The following is a 15,876-nucleotide window of genomic DNA, read 5'->3' on the forward strand; positions in this document are numbered from 1 at the left end:
GTCTTATGTTTTGTGAACATGTTGTTGTTTGAATGTTCCTGATATCTTTGGAAACAAAAAAAATAGACGGTTTTGTAATTTAACATGTGTTTTAACCGAAACAAAAGTTTGAGACACCTTGTAGGGAGAAAAAGGCACAATGGTGAGTATACCTCGATATTATGTTGTAGTCTTATATTTTGTAAATATTTTATTTTTTGAATTTCTCTGATATCTTTAATAACAAAGAAACTAGACGGTATTACTCTTTAATATGTGTTTCTATGTTTCACATGTGTGATGTGGCGCAAGTCGTCAGTTAAAATACAGTGGCGTAATATCGTCTAGTTTCTTTGTTATTAAAGATATAAGAGAAATTAAAAAAATAGAATATTCACAAAATATGAGACTACAACATAATATCGAGGTATACTCACCTTTGTGCCCTTTTCTTAATACAAGGTGTCTCAAACTTTTGTTTCGGTTAAAAAACACATGTTAAGTTACTAAACCGTCTATTTTTTTTTTGTTTCTAAAGATATCAGGGACATTAAAAAAATGTTCACAAAACATAAGACTTCCAAACTATACACAGATTTGTACCTCGTTCTCCCTACAGGGTGTTTTAATAATAATAAAAAAAAAATTAGCGGAATCCGTTAATCTGTTTACGAAAAAATCTACTATGAAAATTCAGCAGAATTTTCTATATCCCTAACTTTTGACGAGCAGTTTATCATGTACTTTACTAATTTAGCACAGCGCATTTACCGCTTTTTTATCGAGACTTGTGTTGCAACCTCGTATTTTAAACATTTATGACATGTAGGTATTTTGCGTATACAGGGCCGCCGCTAAAGTGTTAGCCGCCCGTGTGCAACTTAATATTTGCAGCCCCCTTTTAACACTTTAGTCGTTTCAACATAGGTACTAGTATTTAAAGAAATGTGCCGGAGATACACTAAGAAAAGGGGAGATACACTAAAGAAATGTACAGAAAGGGTAACAAATCAATTGGATGTTCTGTCCAACAAAATACATGGGACGTTTTCGTAATCTGACGTTCCAAATTTTTAAACTGTTCCACAATTAAAACTTCCCCTGTTCCAGTGTTCCCGTACATCAAAGTTTGCACGACTGGACACCGTTAAGCTATTACCAAATTTTCAGCTTGCTATTAATTGACTTTTTTTTGGCACGCGGGATCCAGGCCTATTTGAAATACAGTAGTGTGCAAAAGAAACGGGCACACTACTATATATCTATTACAAACAAAATCGTTTATCAAAAGCGTGTCTAAAATCATCAAATTCTCAACTTAGACTGAACTATAACCCATCTATAACCATACATAACCATAAAGGAACAATATTATAACAGAGCAACCATCGAGTAATAAAAAAGATTTTTTTAAACCATCGAGTAATAAAAAATACTTTTTTATTACTCAATGAGAGCAACTCGACAAGCACTTATCTAAATTCTCGGAAAGTATCCTATTGTCGTGTCGTACTCTCTTAACAAATCATAAATGTTCAGAATTTGAAAAATTCGCATATGACCACGTAGATAAAAATATCCTTAAAGTCCGAAAACCGCCAGCCACTTTGAATTAAAAAGCATTCCCGGAACTACTGTATGACTACAGCTGCAAAAGGGCAGTTCATATAATAAATAACATTTTCTGGCATTTTTGTTTAGATTGTTTGGAATATTAGAGTTTATAGAAATATCTGAATCATCACTATTTGTTTTTTGAATTTATTTTCGTTTAAAAAAATATTATCATCAGTGGACTGCTTTCTGCTATTTCTTTTTCTTTTTTTTTAACTATTCTTCCTTGTGAAAAATCATATTTGTAAATAAAATGCAGATACGGCACTATTTCTGTTTTTTTTTTAGAGTTTTTTTAGAATATATTTTTATATAATGTTCAACTATCATTAGAACACGTTTTGCGTTAAAAAGTTGTCAAAACATATACAGGGTGAGTGGGGAGGAACGCGCCAAACTTTAAGGTTGTATAATATACGTAAAAATAATCAAAAATAACTCATATGTTGTTATTTGATTTTCATTTGTTTCCTAGATATGGGGTGTTAAAATTTTTCTTACAAACTGACGATTGATCTATTGCTCCATAACCGGTTGAGGTGTGCAAATGAAATTTGGTGGGTTTTAAGACATAGTTATTACGCATATTTTGTTACATAATTAAGAATTTTATATTCACCATTGGCGCGCGTACGGATAAGGGTCTGATATTTTTTAAAGAAAAAATAGTACGCCACTGAGATATTTCAAATTAAAAATTATTTTTGAATTCCCTGTTCAATTTCTGACAAACCATCTATCTTCATGTTTGTTCATACGACGCTTCGTTTTCATGCAAAAAATAAAATATCTTAATGCTTACAAAGTATTCTACACATTCATATAGAAACATCGTCGAAAACTTTGTAAGCGTTAAGATGTTTTATTTTTTGTATGAAAACTAAACGTCGCATGAAAAAAAGGGAAGATAGATTTTTTGTCACAAATTGAACGAATTGAACGAGGAATTCAAGAAAGATTTTTAATTTGAAATATTTCAGTGGCGTACCATTTTTATCTTTAAAAAATTTCAGACTGTTATCCGTACGCGCGCCATTGGTGAATATAAAATTAATAATTGTGTGTTAAAACATGCACAATAACAGAACTATGTCTTAAAACCCACCAAATTTCATTTGCACACCTCAACCGGTTTTAGAGCAATAAATAAATCGTCAGTTTGTAATAAAAATTTTAACACCTTGTATCTCGGAAACAAATGAAAATCGAATAACAACATATGAGTTATTTTTGATTATTTTCACGTATATTATACAGTCTTAAAGTTTGGCGCGTTCCTCCCCACTCACACTGTAGAGTCCTGAGAAAAAACTTTGAGAGCCGATTTCTCGGTTTTACGTTAGCTGCACATACCGCGTTTTATTTAAGGACGGCAGAGTAGAGGTGGGAAATTATCAAAAGAAACCTATAATGTTACATTATTTATATTGATAGTTTCCCACCTTTAGACGTCCTATCGCAGTCAAAAAGAAATGAAACTTGTAGAGGTGGTAACAGTGGCGTAACAAACTCCGCCGGGGCCCCCCCGCAGAATTTGAAATGGGGCCCCTTTTAATCCGGGAGCAGTCGCGCCGTTAGAAAAAATCCAACTTTTTATCATTTTCCGTGATAACTTAATGAACAATTTTGCAACATAACTTTCCACTTGTAAGTGCCTCGAAGAAGATTGTAGTAATGCTTACGATTTTTTTAAAATTCTTTTAATTTCATTTTTATTTTTTTCGGTGGAATTTATGGCTTTGGTGGGAACCAATTAGTTTTAAAATTGTTAGAAATATATATTTTTAACATAACAAGCAAACAAAAATATTATAAAATTGAAATTTGTTTTAAATCTGTATTGTTAGTGTGTGTGTGTTCACAAAGAGGGGATGGCATTAGATAAACTTTTTGCCACAGATATTTGAAAGTTGAAGATTGAAGATGTCATATTAAATTTTTATTTTAGAATCTTTAAGAAATTGTATGATAATATCATTAATAGTTTTGGTATTGAAGCTTAGTAGATGTGAAATATTCAGCGGTAAACTTACATTCCGCTCCTGAAGTCTAGCAATTAGTGCTTTCGTATGGTTTTTATTAAGTTCACAATTAAAGATTATATGATTTAAATCTGCAGTAGAGTAGTTATCACATGAACAGAGAGAGTTGATACGCATTCCTATTTTAGCTAAATGTGCAGGAAAATTGCCATGGTTTAATCTTAAGCGACTTAGGGATGTGGAATAAAATCGAGTAACGTGATAATCAAATATATGTGGGATATTTTGCGGAAGTTGTGGGTGTATGTAAGTGTATGGATTCCTCGAAGTTTGTACAAACTTAAGCCAAATAGTTTCCCATTTCTTTCTTAATTTTTATGCAATTCTGGAATGTAATCGCTGGAGATTGTTAAATCTACTATTTGATTTAAAGTTGCTGAATTCTTTGCCATTTCATCCACTATCTCATTTTCTTTGATTCCGGCATGTCCTTTTACCCAGATAAAGACCAAGTCACTGCTATTATTTTTAAATCGAGCGATTGTCTTTCTAATATGGCATAACAACTCATTGTTGTATTTTTTTATTATTGGTTGTGATATTGCCTCAAGAGCAGATAAAGAATCTGATAGTATAACCGTGTCTCCAAAGTTCTGTTCAACCGCGTAAGTTAAGGCTCTTTCAATAGCATAAAGTTCGGCAGAGAAGATATATGTACATTTAGGTAGTCTAAAAGAATTACCACTTTTTATATTAGAAACATAATAAGCGCTACCTACACTATTACATGTTTTTGAACCATCTGTATAGATGTATTTATAATTAGAAAATTCAGATAAGATTAATTTTATAATTTTATTGTTTTGGCATGGTAAGTTTCTGTATGTAGGTTTTATGATCTTTGGAAAGATTGCGATTTCCTCAATAGAAAGGTTATATATGGGAATGGGTAATATTTGTTTAGTGTTAATGTTAAAGTTGTTAGTTTCTAGATAAGCATCTGTAAGAGGGGGAGAAGTTTTAATTCTCCAATAAGAATTTGTTAAGTTATATTCAGTGAGACTGTTAATTTTACTTAATAATTTATGTGAGTCTAAAGCCCTGGTCTTTAAGAGAAACTTATTAGACAAGAATTCTCTTCTAAGGTTTAGAGGAGGTTCCTGCACTTCTGCTAGATTTTGTTCTACGCGCGACTGCTTACGTGACAGAAGTAAGCGCGACTGCTCCCCCGTTAAACAATTACTAAATACGACTTATTTAACAAAAACTTTTTTGTGTTAGCGTTATCATTCACTGTTCATAACAACTTACATTTCTCATCTTTATCGGTATACAGACCCATTCCAAAAAAGTGTGTTTGCGTAGCTTGGAACCTATGGGAAACTTTTTTATTACATATCTATATTACGAAAACAAGTTATTCTTCATAAAATGCTCTGCATGGCATAAAACCTAAGTTGCAATAATCAGATATTAAATTTTATTGATTTTATACGAGGTATATAAAAAAATATTAATTTCGCTCAATAGTACCTAGACCACCTTTATATTTTACAATATTGAAAAATTTTATTATAAAAAGTTGTTCGCAATTAAAAACTATGTTTAAATATGCAATTATATCATTCCAGTTGAAATATTGTGAAATATAAAGGTACTTAACTCTTAGAGAGAAATTCATATTTTTCGACATACCTCGTATAAAGTTGGTAAAATGTGATATTACGATTGAATCTTCGTTTTGAGATAATGCAGAGCTTTTTATAAAGAATCTGATAAGAATTTTATAAAGAATTTTTTCGTAAAATTAAAAAATTAATAATAAAATAGTTATTATAATTTTATTATTGTAATAAAATGATGTTGGTTATCGGTAATTTGAGAAATATTTGGAAAAATTAATTTTTTATTTACAAGGATGTAATTACATATTAAAATTAAAATCGTATATTGTTAAATATAAAAGTACTTTATCCTTGAGTTAAATTCCTATTTTTTGATTTACTATAAGAATAACTTTTTTCGTAAAATTGATAATAAAAATGTTTCCCATACGGTTCGAAGCCACGCAGACATACTGTATAAGTGCTCAAAAAAATTTATTTTGAATTTTCAAATTGTAATGTCTGACAGGGCCGTAACTACCATTGGGGCAACCGGGGCAGTGCCTCGGGGCCCCCGGCGAAGGGGGCCCCGCGATTGTAATCGCGTTATACTGCCTATAGGCAATATAACGCGATTAAAAACCTACATTATAGCCGAAGAATGTAAGTAACATTATTAGTATATTTTTTATGAAAACAGAAAAGATGTTATATTGATGGTACCTAAATATTTAGCTTAAAATAATGTGATTTCAAATTTTTTTTGTGTTGGTCAATTAAAATAGCAATATGTAGGTAGGTACAGGAAACTTCAGTCATGGAGTACATTAAAATGCGTTTTCAAGTGGCTAAATATCAATTTTCCCGGACTCCTTCTGCAGGGTGATTAACCCCAGACCTCCCGGTAGGGGGCCCCCAGATCACGTTTGGAGATCTGCTCCCAACATCGTACTTATGGCCCTGATTTAAAGACATGTTCGAATTCAGCATAATCAAAAAGCAAATAGAAACATTTTTGAACAAAGTAAAATGATGAATTCGCCGATATCTTTTAAAATTATTTAATATAAAACAGTTTTATTGTTTAAAGAATTAATAAACAATTAGAGGCATCTGTGAGTAGAACTTTTCACTTTAAGATAAGATATATAAACTAACAAAAAATGTATTAGAAAAATATAATCATCATCATCGGTGACCGCTGACAGCCCATGGAGGGCCATGGTCGCCCGTTGGGGTTTCTAGGCTCTAAAGTTTTACATGGTGTGGAGGCCAGCCACACGCACAACTCCTCAAAAGTTCTAAACGATATTTATCTAAAATATTACTTTCTTTTTTTTTTTTTTTGAGGAGGTCTTTTCGGCGTTATGTGTGTTTTGCTTGTTTGACTATAGCTGCCCATGCTTTTCTTTCCTTTGCTTGTTTTTCCCATTCTCGTATTCCTAGGTCTTTCAAATCCTGGTTAATACCATCAATCCATCTCTTTCTAGGCCTACCTCTCGGTCTCTTCCCATTTAATTCTTTTCTAAGTACTTTTTTTGTATTTCTCTTATCATCCATCCTTTCTACGTGTCCTAACCAACTTAGTCGTTTACTTCGTATTTCTTTTGTGATAGTCGGTCTGTTAAACACTCTATTTATTTCGTGGTTCATTCTTATACGCCATTCTCCATTCTCCTGTATAGGTCCATATATTTTCCTTAAGATTTTTCTTTCCCATCTAAGAAGTTGTTCCTCTTGTTCACTAGTCAAGGTCCATGTTTCTGATGCATACATTACTACAGGTCTCATTATTGTTGTGTATATTTTTACTTTTGAATTAATAGATAGTGATTTTGACTTTATGATATTTTGTAGGCTGTAGAAGCATTTGTTTTCAAGAGAAATTCTTGCTGTTACCTCATCACTGTTTTTATTTCCTTCTGTTATTGTTGATCCTAAATATTTGAAACGGTCCACTCTTTCAAATATTTGCCCGCTCAGAGATATGTTGCTTTTCGTTTGTACTTTTTCCCGAGTTGTTATCATGTACTTTGTCTTTGAGACATTAACTTCTAGACCCATAGTCTGTGCCGCTTCTTTAAAATATGTATAAATTTTTTCTAGGTCTTTTAATGTCCAGCTGATTATGTCTATATCATCTGCGTAGGCAACGACCTGATTGAGCTTTGTAAATATTGTACCATCCCTATCTATAGGAGTTTTCCTGATTACTTGTTCCAACGCAAGGTTAAAAAGTGTTGTTGACAGTGCATCCCCTTGTGTTAGACCTTCATTAATGTTAAACTCATCGGACAGTTGATTTTGGATCCTTACTTTTGCTTTGGTGTTCGTTAGGCATAGTTTTACTAATCTGATTAGTTTTTTTGGTACATTTAACTTTTGCATTGCGCTATATAATTCCTTTCTAATTATTGAGTCATACGCTTGTTTGAAATCTACAAATAGATGATGTAGTTCGGTATTCCGCTCGTAGAATTTTTCCAGCGTTTGCCTTACTGTAAATATTTGGTCTATAGTTGACCTGCCTTTCCTGAATCCTCCTTGATAATCCCCTGTTGTTTGTTCCATTATATTATTTAGTCTTCCTTCCAATATTTTACTAAATATTTTGTATCCAACATTTAGTAGTGATATTCCCCGGTGATTATTGCAATCTAGCTTATCTCCCTTCTTATGTATAGGGCATATCACTGCAATTTTCCATTGTTGCGGCATTATTTCTGTGGTCCATATTTCTAGTATTAAGTTTGATATTTCACTCTGTATTCTATGTCCTCCATATTTTAACATTTCTACAGTTATTGTGTCGCATCCTGGGGCTTTGTTATTTTTCATTTTTTTTATTACCTCTTTTATTTCTGCTTCTGTTGGTGCATATTGGTCTATTTCAGTCTCTCCTACTAATCTTGGCTCTTCTATTTCGTAACGTTGATTTTGTTTATTCAACAGTTCATTAAAATGTTCTCTCCACCGTTTTAGCACTCCTTTTTCGTCTGCTATTAAGACCCCATTTTTGTCTTTGCATAATTTTGTTCTTGGTTGGAAACCTTTTTTTTCAAGATTTATTTCCTTATAAAATAGTTTTATTTCACGTTTTTGTTCATGTTCTTCTAGCCTTTCAATCTTATCTTTATTGTGTTTCCTCTTTTTAAATCTTAGATGTTTTTTTAATTGTCGTCTTCTTGTAGTATATTCCTCTTTGGTTTCTTCCGTACTGTTGTTCAGCATTTTAAGCCTAGCTTGGTTTTTTTGTTCCATTAGTCTCTGGCAGTCTTTGTCATACCATATTTTTTGGCTAGGTTCTTTGCTTTCCCCCACTACTTCTTTTGCAGCTGCTATCACTGCTTCTTTTAAGACATTCCATTTATCTTCGATATTTCTGACCTTATTTTCATTTACTTGATCATATTGTTCAATTATGTTCTCTATTTTCGTTTCATATCTTGCTCTCTTTTCTTCATTAGAGGCCAATATATCTGAAGCGTATTTGATCTTTTTTTCACCTTTCTCTGTTTCTTTGGCGGTAATTTTTTGTTTATATTTAATTAGCACAAGGTGGTGATCGGAGCTGCTGTTTGCCCCTCTATGACTTCTCACATCTGAAATGTCTGAAGCATGTCTTGCGTCTATTAAGACGTGGTCGATCTGGTTTCTTGTTTTCATGTCGGGAGAAACCCATGTTTCTTTGTGGATATTTTTATGTGGAAAAATATAAGCTTGTTTGATATTTTCCGAAACCGAAACAATGCAAACTTTTCTACATTGACTCCCCTAAAGCGTAAGTGTTATAATTTCCTTATCTTACCGTTTATCTGTTGAGAGATTGTCCAATGGTTACCTACACAAGAAAAGTCGTCAATAATTGTTAAATAAATGCGTACCAAACTGATGCAACTATAAGCGTAAAACAACACAAATATAAATAACATTCAATGGAAACAACCAATATGAAATTACTGGCGATAATATTGTATCGAAATACTAAAAGTAGGTAAAGAACAGAGAGAAAGAAAACCCATTTTTAGATTTAAAAATATTGTTCTTAAATTCGTCAAATTGCAATTCTAATATCTTTCAATAGTCACGTACAAAGCATTATAATATAATAAACTTATAGGTAGTTTATTGTCGCTCCCATAAAATTTCGGTAGGCCGGAAGGGATTAAGTTTCTAGATATTATGAGATGATTCACTTGGCAAATACGTCTAGTTAGAAATTTTTACGTTTTTAAATTTAAACAGACAACGTAAAAATAATATAACAGTAACAGATTTTTACATAATATCAGATGACAAGATGGGGCCCTTAAGCGATTGGGGCCCCCCCGCAAGCTTCACGCTGCGGGGCCCTCTGTTACGCCCCTGGGTGGTAAATTAAGGGCATATATACTAGAGAACAAATCCTTAATGTAAGAAAAATTACGGGGAGAATATCAGATCCCGATATGTATAATGTTTTTAGCAGTATACTGAAGCAGTACATGTAACAGAAGACCTGAACCAGTGGAAAAATAACATTAATCAAACTATCCAAATTGCTGAAGCTCATTTATAGACAACGACACAACATCTAGTCAGGCGGTAATGACTATGATGATGATCTTTTACATTCCTTGTAGTTGTAGTTCTTTCTGATATACGACAAAATATTTTTCATTACTTTTCATCGTCTTATGTTTCTTACATTGGTTTCTAAATTTGAATTTTAAATTTTTTCACTCGAGATACCTTCTATTTTATTTTCCATTTGTTTTAATTGGCTATCAAAACTATTAGCATATAATAACAATCTTCAAATAATTTTGTAAGTTCATAACTTACCAGAAACATTTTGAACGGTTGCGACATATCTAGTAGTAGATGACATAAAGTGAGGTAAGGTGTGAATCTATAAAATAAAAATCAACCCACTGGTGTACAGGTGCGTCCTCTTCACAGTGTTCAACGATTAATTATAGAGGTCTTCTTTATCAGCAGTGTTGGTTAATGCGATATTATGATGATAGAGCGGCCATAGACGGCACTAAAATAAGTAAAAAATATAATGTAGTCATATAAAAATAGATAAGTATTTGCAGTTTATATTAATTAACGCCAAAATTTGTTATTTAGTTTAGACATATATTTAGTCACGAAATAAGACTCATTTTATACAAATTAATATTGGCAAAATATTGATTGTTGCTTCGATTCCACTTTGTTCATTTGTTACTATTTTTGTGGCTGTGGAGATCTGCTTCCATGTTTTTTTCTAGATATGTAGTGATTTGATATCATCATCATTCTCTTTGCCTTATCTCTACGCGGGGTCGGCTTCCCGAATTGCATTTCTCCACACAATTCTATCTTGGGTCATATCAATGTTAATCCCCTTTACCAACATGTCCTGCCTTATCGTCTCCCCCCACGTCTTCTTTGGTCTTCCTCTCCTACTCCTTCCAGGAATCTGCACTTTAGCTATTCTTCGTATTGGGTGAATAATGTCTCGACGTTGAACATGACCAAACCATCTTACCCTAGGCTCTCTCATTTTGGCATCAATTGGTTCCACACATAGACATCCCCTAATATACTCGTTTCTAATTTTATCCTTCTTTGTCACTCCACTCATCCATCTTCATCCATCTAAGCATTCTCATTTCCGCCACATGCATTCGTTGTTCCTCGTTCTTTTTCACTGCCCAACATTAAGTTCCGTACATCATAGCCGGTCTTATGGCTGTTTTATAGAATTTTCCCTTCAGCTTCATTGGAATTTTTCTGACACACAACACACCACTCGCTTCTTTCCACTTCATCCATCCAGCCCTAATTCTACTGCATGCATCTCCATCTATTTCTCCATTACTCTGTAATACCGATCCTAGGCACTTAAAACTATTGCTTTTCACAATCATTTCACCATCCAAAGATACCATTTTATTTGTAGTAACTCCATCTTTAAATGAACATTCCAAATACTCTGTTTTTGTCCTACAAGTTTTAAACCTTTTTCCTCCAGAGCTGGTCTCCACTGTTCCAGTTTTTGTTCTGTCTCTTTCACTATTTCCTATTAACACTACATCATCAGCATACATTAGGCACCACGGAATGCTACCCTGTAGTTTCGCTGTTATCTGGTCCAAATCTAATGAGAATAAATAAGGACTAAGAACCGAGCCTTGGTGCAATCCTACTTTCACCTGAAATTTATCAGTCTCTCCCACACCTGTCCTAACACTAGTCGTTACTCCCTCATACATATCTCTCACAATCTTTACATATTCGCCAGGGACAGGATATTCTTATTGAGTGCCCACCACAGAATCTCTCGAGAAACTCTATTATATGCTTTCTCAAGATCAATGAATACCATATGAGCGTCGGTCTCTTTATTCCTGTATTTTTCCATCAGTTGCCTTACAATGAAAATTGCATCTGTTGTTGATCTGCCCTGCATAAAGCCAAATTGATTTTTGGATATTTCGGTTTCTTCATGTATCTGTCTATCAATTACTCTCTCCCACAGTTTCATGGTGTGGCTAAGTAGTTTTATAGCCCTGTAGTTTGTACATTATTGTATGTCTCCCAGACAGATACCTACTAATATAATACTGCTTCTCCATTCGTCTGGCATTTGTCCAACTTCCATAATTCTATTAAATAGACCTGCTAGCCAACTTATTCCTGTCTCTCCCAATGCTCTCCATACTTCCCCAGGAATATCATCTGGTCCGACTGCTTTTCCTTTCTTTATTTTTTGAAGCGCTTGAACCACTTCCTCGTTTGTTATTCTGGTAACCATTAAACCATTGCTGTTACTGTCTCCGTTAACTCCACAGGCTGTCTGTCATATTCTTCATTTCTCCATCTCTTTTTGACATCCTTTTCGTGAATTAGTATTTTATTATTTTCATCTCGGATACATCTAATCTGATTAAAATCTCTTGCTTTCTTTGCTCTCTGTTTGGCTATTTTATATATCTTTGCTTCGCCTTCCCTGGTGTCAAGTCGATCGTATAGGTTTGAATACGCTTCTATTTTAGCTTTTGCTACTGCTATAAGTAAGTACTTTTATATTTATCATTTTACTTTTTTACTGATTTGATATATTACTACATTTTCTCCCTTTAGTTCGTTTTCTATTTACATGTTTTCTCACTTTCTCTTTTATATTGGGACCTAGTATTGCTCTCATTTTTTTTGGGGCGCGACCCAAAATAGTGACAATTCTACCTTATCGATAATAGTTTACGAGAAGTGCAGGGTAAATTGAAGATGGACTTACAAAAAAAAAAGTATGTATGTCTTTGTACTCACTTTATAATGATCAAACAATTACGGGATCTGGATTTCAATGCATATTTTTTTTTAATTCTCGTATCAACGTTGCGCATGAAGTTAGGCGTGTTAATGACGTTTAAAATGCTTAACTTTTTGGTTATAGACGAAAAAAGCAAAATTTACCGTTTTTTGATTTTCATTTGTTTATAACTATGTATATCATCAAAATCGGCTGCAGGAAACATATAGGTTAATAATATAGATGTCCATACTACTCAAAAAATTTGGTTTCGGCCTGGAGGGGGATGTGTCACGAGAAAAATCTTATTTCTCTGGACTAAAACGGAAACTTGAGTATTTCGGTCATATTATGAGACATGATAAATATCATATACTCCAACTCATAATACAGGGTAAAATAGAAAGAAAACGCGGACAAGGAAGAAGAAGACACTCATGGCTTTAAAACTTACGCCAATGGTTTGGACTAACATCGATCGAGTTATTCAGAAACGCCGCAAACAAAATTAAAATTGCTATGATGATAGCCAACGTCCGCAACGGACAAGGCACATAAAGAAGAAGAAGAAGAAGAAGAAGTGGCAAATATGCTAGAAAATGGCTGGCTGATGTCTGTACAGATATCTTAAAATCAGGAAAATCCACCACTCACCTAAAAATACCTCCATTGCAGCCATATTAAAACCAGGAAAGGCAAATGATTAGCCTCAAAACTACCGACCAATTGTACTGCTGGCTGTACCTGTGAATGTATCTATGTATCCATGAACTGTTAGAACGCTTAATCTACAACATAACTAGTAGAAAAACACTATTTGAATTGATACCCATTGAGCAAGCAGGGTTACGACATAAGCGCAGTTGTATAAATCAGATCCTATCCCTAACAAACAACATACATTGAAGAAGGTTTTCAAAGGAAGCTAAAAACATCCATTGCTTTCATTGACCTATCAGCTGCATAATAATTAAATAATCTTAATTTAAAAATGTGCAAATGTAGCTCAGCTAGGGACTGCCACAGGGATCTGTTTTGGCACCCATACTGTTTAATCGCGGACCTGCCTAGGAAGGTCCTAGACCTCTCGAAGAAGTCGTTTTTCGCAGAAATTTTGGCTACGCTGACTACTGGGCCATTGCAGGAAGGCATATTAATGTGGATGTTACAGAAACAGTACTAACGGATGATCTGGCGATTATGGCAGATTATTTCCGCAAATAGAGTGTACCGCCTAATGCAACGAAACCCGAAGAGTGCTGTTTCCATAATGCTGTTTAAGTGTGCTGTTTAAATAATGCCCAATACAACAAAAAACTTTCCATTCACCCGAAACAGACTACTCACTCATCATTCAACATCAAAATATCTTGGAGTAACTCTTGATCAAACTTTCAGTTTTAAGAAACGGCTACAAAGAACGACAGCAAGACTAAAAACGAGAAATAACATAATTCAAAAGCTATGTGGCACCACATGGCGCTCCTCAACATCCGTACTCGGATCACCACTCTCAGACTTGTATACTCGGCAGCAAAGTATGCTTCCCCGGTATGGCTCAACTAGCAAACACACGAAGGTTGTTGACACCCAATTAAACAAGAAAATGCGAATGATTTCAGGTACAATTATTAGACCAACACCAAACTATTGGCTTCCCATTCTGAGTCACATCCCATCGCTGAAACTGTGAGGAAGTCATTGTCTTCTCACAGAAAAAAAAATCGAGGCTAGCCACCGATTACCCATCCACCATAACAAACTTGATATTGAAGTGAATAGACAGTGCTCCAGATATCCTCGAATATTATAGGCCACCTCGTTACATCAAGAATATTTTAGTCTCACACCGACGCTTGGAGAAGACCAAGGTAGAGCGACTCACGACAGGAAGGAGGATGGCCTGTATTGATCAGAAACCGCCAGCCTTTGAACTGACTCGCACTCGCAATACCTGGGCAACGCTGAGCAGAATAAGAACAAGCCACTGTAGATGTGCTGACAGCTTACATAGATGGGGAAAAGCCCTTAGGTACCCTTGAGTGTGACTGGTGCGCAACGACAGGCTATTAGTCGAGAAATGAAACTGAAAAAATGGCAAAACCTCTCAATTTTTTCGTCCAGCATCGATTTGTACAAAAATATGGGTTTAGGCGCATTACACCCTCTAGTTCATTTTCTATATTGAGCCGTTGTACGTTTTTGGTTTTTTAAGGGTGAAAACTACCCCTAAAAAAACTACTTGTAAAAAATTATAAAACAACATTTTAAACTTTAATATTGTCAACATTTGGTTCTTATTAGTTAAGTAATGATTTTTTAATGCTTCAAGATATACTATCATAATATTTCAACCCTTAAAACCACCCTTTTTGGAGCTATATTTAAAAAATTACTTATCCTAAAAAAATAATTTCGGCCTTCATCGATTAAAAAATTTGTAAGAAAGTAGAAGTACAAATAAATATGTAGAAGTACAAATACAAATAGTTTTAAGTCATCTTCCAGTATACGAACCAGTTCTGTGGTATTATACATCATCATCATTCTCTTTGCCTTATCCCTATGCGGGGTCGGCTTCCCTAATTGCATTTCTCCACACAATTCTATCTTGGGTCATATCAATGTTAATTCCCTTTACCAACATGTCCTGCCTTATCGTCTCCCCCCAGGTCTTCTTTGGTCTACCTCTCCTACTCCTTCCAGGAATCTGCACTTCAGCTATTCTTCGTATTGGGTTATTAACGTCTCGACGATGAACATGACCAAACCATCTCATTTTGACATCAATTGGTGCCACACATAGACTTCCCCTAATATACTCATTTCTAATTTTATACTTCTTTGTCACTCCACTCATCCATCTAAGCATTCTCATTTCCGCCACATGCATTCGTTGTTCCTCTTTCTTTTTCACTGCCCAAAATTCAGTTCCGTGCATCATAGCCGGTCTTATGGCTGTTTTATAGAATTTTCCCTTCAGCTTCATTGGAATTTTTCTATCACACAACACACCACTCGCTTCTTTCCACTTGATCCATCCAGCCCTAATTCTACTGCATGCATCTCCGTCTATTTCTCCATTACTCTGTAATACCGATCCTAGGTACTTAAAACTATTGCTTCTCACAATCGTTTCACCATCCAAAGATACCATTGTATTTGTAGTAACTCCATCTTTAAATGAACATTCCAAATACTCTGTTTTTGTCCTACTAAGTTTTAAACCTTTTTCCTCCAGAGCTTATCTCCACTGTTCCAGTTTTTGTTCTAAGTCTCTTTCACTATTTCCTATTAACACTACATCATCAGCATACATTAGGCACCATGGAATACTACCCTGTAGTTTCGCTGTTATCTGGTCCAAAACTAATGAAAATAAATGAGGACTAAGCACCGAGCCTTGGTGCAA

This window comes from Diabrotica virgifera, chromosome 8 (genome assembly GCF_917563875.1).
Source record: "Diabrotica virgifera virgifera chromosome 8, PGI_DIABVI_V3a".
Lineage (NCBI taxonomy): Eukaryota > Metazoa > Arthropoda > Insecta > Coleoptera > Chrysomelidae > Diabrotica > Diabrotica virgifera.